Here is a 14296-nt window from a genome sequence, read left to right on the forward strand (position 1 = left end):
GCAAAATGGGAACACATCTTCTGTTCTGTTAACTGTGCACATGGTGAGAAGGCAGAAAGCTGGTCTTCTGAAGTGTGGTGAGAGGGGATAGTCCTTACATCCTGAGTTAGGTCCCTGCCCTGACAAGGAAACCACTGGCTCTTTCCTATGAAGTGCCAGGCATATCTAAATTAAAATAAAGACATAAATTCCAGGTGGATTCCTAGACCCCTTACAATAAACAGCAAGTTTCCATGGATTTCCATCTTTAAAGACGGTATAAAACATTGTGTCTCATATTGGGAAAAAATACCTTACAAGAGAGATGGACAATGCTAAGACAAAAGAAGGTAATAAAAGATATGCAAAATATTAATTTTAATAAAAAGAAACAACTAATTTCACACATCTCCATTTCAAAGAAAAGTATAATGCATCTGAAAAAAATGAAATTATTATTGTTGCCCATATTTTATGAAAAGACTCCTTCTATTCATTATGGTGCTGTAGGATTCCTGCCAAAATTATGTATTTAATTTTAGAGAGACTACTTACAGGACAAGGATGAATGGCTTCAAGCTCACAGAGAGTAGTTTTTGATTGGATATCAGGAAGAAAATCTTCCCTTTGAGGGTGGGGAGTCCCTGGCACAGGTTGCCCAGAGAGGCTGTGGCTGCCCCATCTCTGGAAGTGTCCAAGGCCAGGCTGGATGGGGCTCTGAGCAACCTGGGCTAGTGGAAGGTGCCCCTGCCCATGTCAGGGATGGTGGAACTGGATGATCTCCAAGGCCCCTTCTAACTCAAACCTGTCCCTAATTCTGTGGTTCTGTGATGATTCTGTGAGTTTTATGGATCAGCATGTGAAGCATTTTTACAGAAGCTCCATTTCAAGTAGCAAAAGAGGGATCTAAATCTACCAAATCTCTAGATATCATTTCAGACCTATGAACAGTGTTGCCACACATTGGTTTTGCACTATAAGAAGTTAAGCATGTGTGTTAAGACTTTTTATAAGTGGAGCCTTAGGATGTTGGTTCAAATGACTCTTCTTTTTATCCACTTATGTTCTTGAAATTATATCTCAGCACTGAATTAAACAGAATATGTGACCCCTGACCCCAAGTCCTTTTAGGTAATAATGAAGAAATTCTGGCATTTTTTTGTTCTTGTTGTTGCAGGTGCTTTTTATCATTTATTTAAAATAGAGATAAAATGTTTGAGCCACTCTAAGACAGAGAGATTTTGTCAACTACGACTTGACAGCAGGGAGGCCAGTGCCAAATTGGCAACCAGTGTCCCTGCTTCAGCTGGACTTGAATTTTCCTAATTGCCTCTATTGCTGATAGCTGACAAACAAGGACATAAGCAGCAGTGTATAATCTGCATGCCATTCATTAATTTCCTCTCATGAGCCAGTGTGTCCCCAGAGACTTTCTTCTTCGGTCAGATCATTGCCCTGTAAGGAATGGATTTAAAATGCAGCTATCTGGGAACTTTGATGTACGCCCTTGAAGAAAAGCCCTTTCTTGTGGAATGCTAGAGACTGATGTTTCTTGTCTCTCAGCCTCTTCCCTCCTCCCATCAAAAAACAGATACAGGAAACAAGTGGGCAAACTCTATGTAGGCAACAGCAGTTTCTCCACTTGGTGCTTCATCCCAGGAATGAAGGCATGAGGAAAAAAAATGTCCAGCAGCAATCCTCTGGTCTGATTTCATAGCGGGGGTCTGAGGTCAGCCCTGCAGATCTAAGAGCTGGATTTTCTCTTTGGTCTTTGCATCTTGGCTGAGTTCTTGCTAAACCACTTGGCCTGTGCATAAGCACCTAATCCATGACGTCCTGCCATGCAACAGGCAGCCTGGAGTTCCTTCTCCACAGAGCTTTGAGTCACTAAGTTTGTTAGAACAAGTTGCTAAGTCAGAGTGGATGCTGCCTTATCTAACTGATTGCATTTGGAATGGCTTCATGCTTCACAGTGCTTTACAGATGCTTTTTTAGAGTGGTTAGGCAAAAGACAGCTACCAGAGGATAAGCTGTTTCTGAAGACATTTGGCTCTTGCAGGGAGTTCACTTGCCAAAGAAAACTCTGTGTTCCAATTCTGTGAGAACCACTGGAAACATTTCTCCTGCTGTTGTCTGCTCCACTCTGCTTTCTCAAGCAAGTGTCTATTGTCTTCACTAGAAAGGAAATCTCTTTATCAGTCTTTCCTTTTCTCTCCATCAGGGCTGCCTCTTTTGCTTCCTCACTTTTCATAAGTTTGAAAGGTTTCTGCTGCCAACTACTTTATCTCCTTCCTTATCATGTTGCTTTTTCAGCCAATAGTCTTCACAGAAAGTTTTTTTAGCTTTGGAAATAAGAAGTGAAGACGAATTTCACATAATCTGAAATAGCCACCAGACCATTGTGTGCTAAACAGCACTTCCATTTTGTATAGGGCCTTGTTGGACAGAGCCCCTGGCTGCAGCAACTTGCACACCAGGTAAGTGCGTGTGAGTGGTATAAGCATCTAAAGAGGCATATTGTACAGCAAAAGATGACTTTTTAAGCTCCAATACATTAAAAAAGTATATGCTTAGTTAACCAAGTTCTTACATCTACACATATTCAAGGGGGCTCACATCCATCTTTTAAACAATTAAATCATACTTCACAGCAAGCTATAAAGTGACCAGTTCTACCAAAGCACAGTTGTGTCATGAAATAATCTTATTCTGCCTTCATGTCTAGGGACACACACACTGTGAATTACTTCATGTTAAAGCAATGAAGCAAAATATTTAAAAACTTTTTCCCTCTCCAGCTAATAAGTCTTTTGGTACCTAATTTTTTAGGAGTATCTCTGTGGACAGGGCAGTCTGGCTCAGAAAGCAAAAGGTTCCAAGCTCTCTGAAGTTCCTTAGCCCTGTTTATCTGTTACCTCACCCAGAGATATTTAAAATAATAGTTGGAACATTTCCTGCCTGATTTTCTTATCCCTGTATGTTAAATTCTTCTCACCTATTAATGCCTTCCAAGGAACGTTTGTTTTAGTGGCAGGGTATAAAGAATTCACCCTTAAGTGATTGTCTTTTAATTTCTATTGTTAAGAAGTCTTGAGGTAAACCAAACCCCATTAAATGATTGCTGGATACATGAATGCTTAACCTATTAGAAATGCTTGCATTGTGTAATATTAAAAGCAAAATTCAGGTTCCAGTTGCCATATGTTCAATGTCCATCATCCTACCCCAATATCTTCAGGGATGCTCTTAGGTGTAGGATCCAGCCCCCTTTCAATCTCAATCCAACACTGCCTTCAGAGTTGCTGGTCCTTCATGCATATAGTATAAGAAAAAAACAGAATCAGGCCAAGATATTCATTAAGAATCCAATTTTCAGGGACATCTGGCAAGTTTTCATGACATGCCAATAGCATGTAATCGGTCATACTAATGACACACTGTAAAAAAGCTACAACCCACACAGCAACACAAAACATGGAGTGGGAACTACTTCCACTAAGCAGAGGGAACCGAGGTCTGGTATCACCCTCGCTGAGATGACGGGTGTAAAACAAATTAGGGGGATAAGTAGGAGCTGAATGAGTCTCAGAGCATTTCAGGACATTCCAATTAGTGGGGAAAAAACCTCACCACGTGTACTGAAACATCCTGCAGCAAATGAAACTCACCCAGCAATTCCTCTGGTGCTAAGAAGTCTGAGGAGGTCATAGCCTCCTGTGTCTGGAGGCAATCAAAGATGAGTGGTTTATGGATTGTGTGCAAGGCAGAGTTATTGCAAATACAGGGTTTTATTTGGTGATATGAATTTAATGAAGTTTTACAAAGTAAAATGTCTCCAGTATTGTCCCTAATGTTATTTTCACTTACTTTGTTCAGTTCAAAGTGCTTTGGAATTGTTTCAATTAGATGGGGATCTATTGTGGATATTAAACTGCAGGGAAAAAAAGAAATATCAAAATGAATACATGAGCGTTGTTTCTTGCAAAAATTTGAGATTTTTATTTCTTTTCTTTCTGGAATTCTAGAATGTGTCTTAACACTATTCATTGATCAGATTAACTCTCCAGAGGGGGGAATTAACTGTGATGCTGCCTCACTGGATCTCTGGTAAAGCTGGAACTGTAGTAAGCATCCCCTCACTGGGTAACTTTGTGTATGTCAGCAAATACAATACTGCAGACTTTTATACCTGTGCTTTTACAGAACTGCATAGACTGAAGTCAAAAGGAGAACTCATATGCTTAGAGTTAAGGACACATTTAAATGTTTCCGGAACTGGGGCCTGCCTTCTCCCGGTGGAGAATTGTGCTCTTACATAGGTTTTTGCCCCCATGTGCTTGGAGAAACCTGGCCCTTTAAGTTCTGCAGAGCAGAACTGCTCCACTCTTACTGTAGCCATTTTGCAAGTGCTGAGTGCTGGTATCCTGTTCTGCCTCCCAACTGGTACCTGTCTGCTTTTCCACAGCCCTTCTCCCTCTGATTTCGGAATCTCACACGTGGGCTCAAAAAAGGTTCACCCAGTGGTAAGTCTGACTTTTCTTTTGCATTTGACCGTGGTGAAAATGCTGTAGCACATTGTTTGCTGGTATGAATGTCCATAGCCTTGAAAAATTGTCTCTATTTTTTAGCCAGTACTGAAAAGCAAGGGCTGTTCCAGGATGCAGCACTTTGCCAGATTACATTGATTAAGCAGCCTTCTGTTGTCTCTTTCTCTTGCAGTTTGAAGCAATATTTTCATTTTCCCCTCTAACTCAGGCAGGTCAGTGCCTCACTGTCATTAGTAAATGCTTAAAACAGGTGCAAGACAGGTGTCCTGTTTCTTGCACAAGCAAAGTTCATTTTGCAACATTCTCGGATTTGAAAATACAAGGCAGAGGTAGCAGCTGAAGGTAATAAGAGGCACAGGAGCTAAAAGAGATGCGATGTGTCAAACAGATGTTAATGGATGCTGGTCTCAGATCTCTATCCTGCATTGATTCACTGAACAGCAGCAGTAAATATTGCCACCCTTGATACAAACCATAGTATGTCAGCTAAAAATCTTGATACCACCGAATGCTTTAAAACTAGTTCCTCAAGGGTAATAGGTAATAACACTGGAATAATAAGGATACTGGAATAATAAGAGTATTGAAATAATAACTTTAGAATAATAAAGAACAGTATTTGCAAGAAAAGGAAGTAAATTTGGAAGCCTGATTTACCTCAAAAAACAGAAGTTTTAGTCAAAAGAACTGACAGGTTTGACTATAAATTAATGTTTGATGAAGCAGTAGGGAATCTACACAGTCTTCTTGTATGAATGTAGTTAGTTTGCAGGAAAATAGTAAGTAAACTCAGAATCTACCCTTTTCCTTCCAGCCTGATGGCAGCTTATCCAGGGAAAAATGTGAGTAGCAGCTACTATGTCACAAAACCAGCCACTTGCTAGTTGTAAGATGACAATATTTTTCTGCCTTGTGCCTCTTCCAGGCTTTGTAGGGGGTTTAGGAAGAGCTACTAAAACTGTAAGATAAAAACCTGCACAAATTGTAGCTGTTCTCCATTTGTTGTGTACCACAGCTTGAAGGAAAATTGGGAAAGCTGTAATAGCAGGGAACACTGAGCGGACAGAAAGAAGAGTGCAGAGATGCAGACAGTACCAGTGACTGTGTCCTGTGCTGCTACAAAATGTGATTCTTGAAAAATGAGAAGAGTGTTTTCATCTCCTGTGCCTGCAGTCTCTTGTATCTTGTGGCCTGTGATTCTTCTGTGCTGCTTTCAGTGTTACCAGTCCTCACTCTCAAGCAGAGGAGCCACTGACAGATGAATATTTAACTCCTTGCCTGCATTGCACCTGTTGTACTTCTAAAGTGCTCAAGTGCTCTGCTGCAGTTCATGTCTGTGCTCTGCCTTGGGTCAGCTACTGCAGTCACAGAATCACAGAATGGGTCAGGTTGGCAGGAACTGCAGTGGGTCACCTGGTCCCACCTCCTGCTCCGGCAGGGCCATCCCAGAGCACAAGGCACAGGATTGCATCCAGAGGGGTCTGGAATATCCCCAATGAGGGAGACTCCACACACTCTCTGGGCAATCTGTTCAGTGCTTGGTCACTGCACAGCAAAGAAGTTCTTCCTCATGTCCATTTGGAACTCCCTGGGCATCAGTTCCTGCCCATTCCCCTTGTGCCATGGCTGAGCACCCCCGATCAGAGCCTGGTCCATGCTCTGCCCCCTCCCTGCAGGCACTGACAGACATGGGGGAAGTCCCCTCTCAGTGTCTCTTCTGGAGGCTGAACAGCCCCAACTCCCTCAGCCTTTCCTCCTGAGGGAGATGCTCCAGTCCCTTGACCATCTCCCTATCCCTCTGCCGGACCCGCTCCAGGAGCTTCATGTTTCTCTTGAGAAGCCAGAACTGAACACAGCACTCTAGATGTGCCTCCCGAAGGCTGAGTAGAGGGTGGGATCACCTGTCTTCGTCTGCCAGCAATGCACCCCAGGACATCATTGACCTTCTTGGCCCTCAGGGCACACTGCTGGCTCAGGGAGAGCCACAGCAACCCTAAATCATGGGGCCAGGTGTTGTCCTTCGAGCAGTGGAAGTGATCAAGGTGGCACAGGGGCAGAATGGGAGCAAAATACCTCCAAGGTTCAACATGCCCCTGGGTTTCAGTAGTTACTTCAACCACCATTAGCAATGAGGGCTGCTTTCTTGACATCCTGCCTTTGGTGCAGGTGCCACAGGAAGATTTTTCCATGGACTCACAGCCCAAATGTTGCCTTTACAGGCAGTAGAAAGCATTATCTGGTACAGAAGAGATGCCTTTTTCAAGTGCATGCAAATGTGTTTTGATGTGCTGCCTTCCTACTCCTTGGCTGGTGTTGTGGGAACAACATCAATATAGTGGGAAATCCTTTTAAAACGTCTAATATTTCATTGTTACTTTGAAGACTGCTGCTCTGGCCTGTGGGACAGAGCTGTGCTGCCATCCTGGAGGAATGTGACCCTGCCTTTCTCTCCATGAAACCCTTCTGGCTGGGGGCCTGGCAGGGCCTATTTCTGATAAAGCACACGGTGTCTTTCCATTCAACCACCTTTTATTCAACCACCAAAGAAAACTTTGTTCTGCCTTGCTGTACAGCTGTTATTTTACAGCTCTGTGTTCCCAGATTAAGGAATCACTTATATTTTTAACTTCCAAAATGTCTTTCCCATTAGCGCTTTCCCATTTGATCTGCGTGGGTGGCTTTCAGCTTCTTGGCCTCAATTAATGCTTAACCTTATTCTTGCTGGCTTATCCTGTCCCCTGTCCAGCCCAGGAATGGTTGATAGTTTTGCACTCAATTTGTCATTTCTATTGTAAACTGCACATTTGAGGACTGATGTTTTGTCCCCACTGCCAAATGTCCAAAGAAGTTGTCTCTTCCTGCCTTGATCTTTCCTACTCTCCCTCTTTCTACCTCTCTTTTTTCACTCTTTGAAATTGTTTGCCGTGGGATTTCCATCTCCTATGCAGCCTGTTGCATGAACTCTTTAATGTTCAATCAGTGTTGACAGCTTTAACTTTATTTTCAGAGCTCACACTTGTGCTGGAAACACCTGAAGAATCTTCCTCTTAACAGAACATCTTAATTTGAAAACCCTTGTGTTTCTCAATCCATGCCACTTTCCTTTGCCCGACAAGGATTTGTAGATAAACCATAGTAGGGACAAGTCTCCTAGCCCATGGGAAGCTTTTGGAATTGCAGAGCACAGATCTGTTAAAAAAAAATTAAAAAAACCTATATAGATGTATATTTACCTGTGATGAACTTTTGTTTTTCATTATTTTAAGGGAAAACTAATTTCTTTATGGGATGGATTCATGTTTTTTTCAGCACTGGGCTGCCAGTGCCAAAAATCTCTCTCTCAATTAGCCCAAAAAAACCCTTTCTACTCACAGGAAGTTCCTACTTTTACTCTGTTGGTGCACATTGGGCTGGGAGACAAGGAAAGTGGTCTGCAAATGACCTTGTGATCATGACAGTAAAGGAGTATATATCCTCTTTTTGTCCTTCTTTTTAAGTCTTTGGAGGAATTCATCACTCCCTCAGACAGGGATGTCCAGCCTGCAGCACACAAGCTGTTTCCAGCTGGGCAAATAATTAATCTCACAGTCTGCTTTTGGCCACCTTTCCTAGAGTCCCTCACATGTGAGTGACAAACTAATAAATTAATCTGGAGAACTAATTAGGACAGAAAAGAACAGAAATCTGATTTACTGTGGAGAGGACCCTGTAACTCATCTTTCATTCATAACTAGTTGACTTTTTCTTAGACAATCTGCTTCTTGTGTCTGAGGTGGTCACTTTTTCTTTAACTACATGGCATATAACATCCTGGACTTCCTTGTATCACTTGTGTCAGTTGTCCAGCCCCTATAAGGCAGCCTGGAAAAACAGACACTTCTATCCAGAACATGGAATTAACTGTGAGGGAAGAGAGATCTGAAAGCAAGTGTTAGCGCTCTCCAGCAGCAGTTTGTCAGCTGCAGTGACAACTGTTAGGCTTTGCTTTGAACACCTCTGCATCTCCACAGTGAAGGGTGCTCATCTGTCCTGGCATCAAGGATGACATTAAACAGCATTTAAGTCAAAAAGCACAGGAAGGAGCCATACAGGAAGATGCAGAAAGGAAATAACCTGGCACAGGTTGCCCAGAGAAGCTGTGGCTGCCCCATTCCTGGAAATGTCCAAGGCCAGGCTGGATGGGGCTCTGAGCAACCTGGGCTAGTGGAAGGTGTCTCTGCCCACAGCAGAGGGACTGGAATGAGATGATCTTTAAGGTGTCCCTTCCAACATAAACCATTCTGTGATTCCAAGTGCTTTCATTATCCCACACAAAGTTTAAGCACGTGGCGTACTAGTCAGATACATGGGACAGAGGAGGGTGAGTGTTCATCCATTTCTCCTATTATCTAGTTTCCTTTGCTGGTAAAACCATAAATTTCCGAAGATGTCTTGCCATGGTCCTACCCAAAGTCCATGTTCAAATGTTTGAACACTCTCCTCCCCTGTTTTATCTTCCTGCTGCCAACAAAATAGTGTCTGTGCTGGAGTAGTTTCCAGGGGTAGGGAGATCTCAAAATGCCCCATTAGCAAGTACTTGCCTTTCTTCTCCTAAAGGGCACTTCACATGTTCCTTTTCAACAAAGAGCTGTGGCTGAGCAAGGGATGGGCTCCCAAGTAAGTCTACCTGGATCATCTGAATGGCACTCGCTGCCAGCAAAACAGGAGGCTGGATCAGCTATTTTTAATGCAGATTAGGGGCACAGCACTGGTTGCTTACACTTGTGCTTGCCGGGGTTCTCCATTTGGTGATCTAGATCTGAGGACCTATCTATTTACTTTATCACTTTTGGAAAATTTATCCCATATATGTTAAACTGGGAGAGAGTGGAGCAATTGTGTTGTACTTTTTCAGGCCACATTAGGAATGATTCACTTCCCTCTGGAAGGGATAGATGCTGTGTCTTGGCCCCACAGCACCTGATCTGGCACCCTAATGCAAAAGTGCTCATGACTGGGAGCTGGGGAGGCCAAACTGCAGATCTGTGTCCCACTCTCTACCACTCAAGTTAAAGCAAGAATCAACTTCTAATACAGGAAGCAGTAACTTTTTTGACTCTGAGTTTAAGGCAAGACTGAGCCCAGCTACCAACAGAAGTGGGAAGATAAGAAAATAGGACCTGTTTGGCATAGAAGAGACTCCATTTGTAAGTGTATGGTGATTTCTTTCCTTATCTATACAATGTACTCTCACTAAAACTGTGAGAAGGCAAAAGTGCTCACCCTAGCTTGGGGTGACCCCACTCCCAAGTCTCTTGTTATGCAGGGAGAAGAAAAGTTACTTCTGTGACAAGGACCCTCTTAGTCCAAATTCTAGATAAGCAGTCTTATGCAGGAGGAATCTCTCAGCTTTCTGAGTGTTTGCTTTAAATCTTCCATAAATTTCAGTAACCATCTACCAAGGACTCAGAAGGGCTTAGGATGTCTTTGTAGCAACTTGCTCAAGTCTTGGCTGGGGTATAGTAGTGGTAGGAGGGATAAATTCAGAGAAACAGCAGGGTAGTTTCTTTGGGTACATAACTAAAATATTCACCTGCAGCAGTAGCAGCCTTCTAAGCAGCTCTGTGAACAAGAGTCATGAGAAAAGGGGAAACTAATCTCAGGTAATTTCCTGAAGCATTTTTTGTTTCCTCAGCACCTTTTAGAAAGTACTGCGTTCCAACCTCTCCTTTGAAGGGAAGTGTCCAATTTGCCAACAAACACAGATGTGGGCACCTTAGTCACTAAGGTGGCCTTAATAACTTTACCCCAGGTCTAAAGCATTTTCTGCAGTTACCCCCTGAATGTCTTCTTCTCCTGGAATTTCCAGTTATCCATGCATGCAACTCATATCCCTTTCCCAAACACCCTGTCCTGGCAACCACAGTCATATCCAAGTCTATTTCAATGACTTTTTCAAGTAAGAATTTGTGAAGAACTGCTAAATGCTTTACTGCTAATTTTGTGCTTTGATTTCTAAATACAATAACCGATCAGTTTTATTTGCTGTGTTCTTTTCTTTTCCTATAATCCATGGCATTCTGTTGATCGTGGTTCAGTTATTAAGCATATAATTCAGGACCCACTAGAAGTCTTTTGAAGCTTTTTGCAAACTTCCATGGACCTTGTACCAGGTCTTAAGTGATTACAGATCATATCCTAGGATTTTTAAGAAAAAATTATAGGATGGGAACTACTAATCTTGCTGATATTATTGTTGCATTTGGGTTTTTTTTAGTGAATGGCTATCATAATTTCCAGGAATAAAATCCCTGAGAAACATTTTTATTGCCCCAGTCCCTAAAAAGTTTTGTCCATATGCTCAGCTTTAAGCACACGGTTGATTTTACTAACTTCTAGGCAGCTATTCTTCTCTTTAAAACTGGACATAAGTTTAAGGGCTATTGTGGATCAAGACCTATGCAAGCAGGCTGAGTGAACTAAATCCATTTAACTGTATCTCAATAAATCCTGATCCTTATTGTGTTTTTTTGGTTTTTGTTTTTGTTTCTTTTTTTTTTTTTTATTTTTGCTTTTATTTGGGTTTTGGGTTTGTTTGGTTTTTTCTTCTTCTTTTTTTCCTTCTTCTTTTTTCCTTCTTCTCCTTTTTTTTTTTTTAGGCAATCTATAAACCACCCCTACAGACTCTCAGCAGAGACCCACTAAATGTTTAAAGAATGAAAACTTTCCTGACAGAAGAATTTCAGCTCAAGCTGTTATATTTCACTTTGATTGAAAAGGGACAGATCTTACAAGGCAGTAATCAGAGAAGAATGAACCCTATGGGGGGAGGGAAATAATATTCTATTATCAAAGGTTAGCTGATCTTTTTTCCTGAGATTGAAAATTTGTTTGTTTGTTTGTTTCCTCAGGTTTTGCTTTTCTCCCCTGTGATTGTTTTTGTTAAAGTCTAGTTTTGGCTTTTCAGTTAATTTCTTGGAATCAGCTTTGGTGTTATTTGATCTACTCACGCATCCTGAACTGTAGTTTTTTACTTATGAAACCCGTACTATTCCCACTGAGCAAGTCATTGCTTGGGGCAATGGAATATTTAGTAAACACTTTGTGGAATAATGGATTACCTCAGGCCTGACAGAAGCAGACATTTTAGAATATGTTTGGGTATTGTAAAATTTTTTGTATTTATTATGATGTTATGGAAAAGCAGGTGAAAATATAAATCTCAACAAACTTTTTTCAAGCCCACAAATTCAAGCTGGACACCATAGTTTGCAAACTGACTCATTGCTATGGCTAGTAAAGGCTACAAAATTCAGGATGCGAAGCTTACCCAGAATGAATCAGTTCAGTTCATTTCAGCTTGTAGTTGTGGAATATTTCTCATGTAGTAAAAGTTATTTTGCTAATTATACTCCATATTTATCTACTGAAAAATGCTTGGGAAAGGCAAAACATGATGTTTCTGATGAACTAAAAAGAGATTGAGGCAGGGACCTCTCTTCAGCAGGACTGGGAGCTTTGTCTGCTGTTGTCTAAACCAGTTTACTTTCTGAACAAAGCATCTTCACTGAGCTTGTGGTGTGGAACACACTATCCTAGTTTCCCACTGTTTCTTGTGCTGACAATAGTTTTGCACTTCAGAATTTAATTCTGAGTGCCAGGACCTGCAAATCTGACTTTGACTTATCATTTCTTCAAGAAAAACAAGGCCATTGAAGTTCCACCTGAAGCAAGAATCAGAGTTAATATTGAGTGCTCTGCATCGTGGTTCTCAGGGGTGACTATTTAGGTGGTGACATGGAAAGCCCCTGGGGTTTGCCTGGTAAGCTGTGCTGAATCAGTCTGAGATCTGACAACAATATCCCTCCTTGCAGGGCAGATGTAAAGCATAGAAGTGTAGGCCACTATAATCTATCACATTAAATAATTCTGTTGGCATTCATCACGTAACTACCCAGGCAGCAACCACGTGGTATACAGAAATTGTGAGTCTGAACCAGTGCAGAGCTCAGCACCTGCTTTAAAATGTCACAGATGTAATCCCAAGCTTTATTGTATCAGTAAAAACTGGGACTAATCTCACTGAAGTCAGACATTAAACCTGCGTGAGAGCAGAATAAAGTTAAGTATTTATTAGTTGTATGTGTGACTTCAACACTTCCCACTGTTCACACTGGGCCTTTTCTGTACCTTCTAGATACAAATAACACTGTTCAAGAGTAAATACTGCTTCAGAATTCTCACCTACTTTGCCTTCCTCTTTAGCCTTTCACTTTGTGTGAGCCAGGTTCAGGCCACTGCAGCATTGCCTTGATATTTCTTAAACTTGATTTGTGAAATGGCAGAATGGATGTTCCTCTTAGAGATCCCATGGACGGAGGTGAAGGGCATGTCTGGGATCAGCCTTTGAAAGGATGGAGTTGAGCTTTGCTCTCGTTGCTTGGGGAGGTGTGTTCTGCAGTTATACTGTTGGTGCTCTCCATTCTTGTGCCACTGAAACCCTCAAGTCTCCCTGAAATTTAGAAAAAGAGAGGAAGGAGCCACAAACGCTGCTGAGCCCCTCTTCTCAGTCCATCATGGTACTACAGTGCTTTTTTTGTTTCCACGCACATGCAAACTCTCCCTGCAGCAGGATCTACATCAGAAGACTTCATATAATTTTGTAGTGAACAACCAACACAGTAAGAGGAAGCCTAAAGAGAAAATAGTTCACTGAATAACTCTACTAAATGAGAATTTTCCTCTTTTTCTGTCAGAGGTCTACTTCCAGCTCCCTCGTATCCCTCTGAGAAAACTGCATGCAGAAGGCCTTTCTCAGAAAGCCGTACCTTCCATTTCTGTGGAAAAAACCCCCACCAAACCCCCAAAAACAAAACAAGAAAAAACATGGGACTTTGAGACAAAACTGTTCCCATGAGAACTCCCTTTTGCATAATTGCTGTTATCTGATTATGGTGGGAGAAGGGATTTTGTTCACCTTTACCCCCTCCGAGGACAAGTACCATGTCCCGACGCCAAGTCTCAGGAATCCAAGACAGCCAAGATTATTGACCTAGGGAGTATATGCCTCTGAGTCAGATCCTGAGATCAGGGAGATCCTGACAGCTGTATTTTATGTGTTTGAGGGATCTAGTTTTCAAGGAGCAGTGTAATAATTATTGCCCCATTCATCCCACTCTTTCTACACTTAAGTCTCCAGCTGGACAGATTCTACCTCCTCAAGACTTTAAACACAGGTCCTTGTGATATCATGCCATAGATATCGCGACTGTGGCAGCTGAGCTCTCACTCTCTGCACAACAGAAAAATCTCCTTATTTTTTTTCCTCAGGACATAAATTCAGGGCTCATGCTCTGCCCTGTGCTTTGGCTCATCTATTGGAGTTGTTCTGCATACCCTGCCAGCAGCATGGAAATGAGGAAATTTTTGTTTTCTAAACTTAATGAGAATCACATTTAGAAGATTTGGGCAATAAAAAAGCTTAAAAAAAATTATAGTCCATATAGGCAGTGGCCTGTGTCGCATACAAACCTGACTCAAGCTTATTTGTAATAACTTGACAAAAGCTGTCATTCGATATTTTAAAACATATTTAATCTCTGAGCCTGAGAAACTGATTCTATCACTTTCACACATTGGGTTTCACTATCTACTGTACAACTGTGGGACTTGAAACCTCGGCATTGCCCAGCAGCTTTAGAGCCGTATTTCTGCTTCATTATCCACAAAGACTGCACACCACAAACATCTACGAGCTGTTAAGTTGAGGTGGTTATTCTACAAAATATGAT

Source organism: Pithys albifrons, chromosome 3, assembly GCF_047495875.1.
Source record: "Pithys albifrons albifrons isolate INPA30051 chromosome 3, PitAlb_v1, whole genome shotgun sequence".
Taxonomy (NCBI): Eukaryota; Metazoa; Chordata; class Aves; order Passeriformes; family Thamnophilidae; genus Pithys; species Pithys albifrons.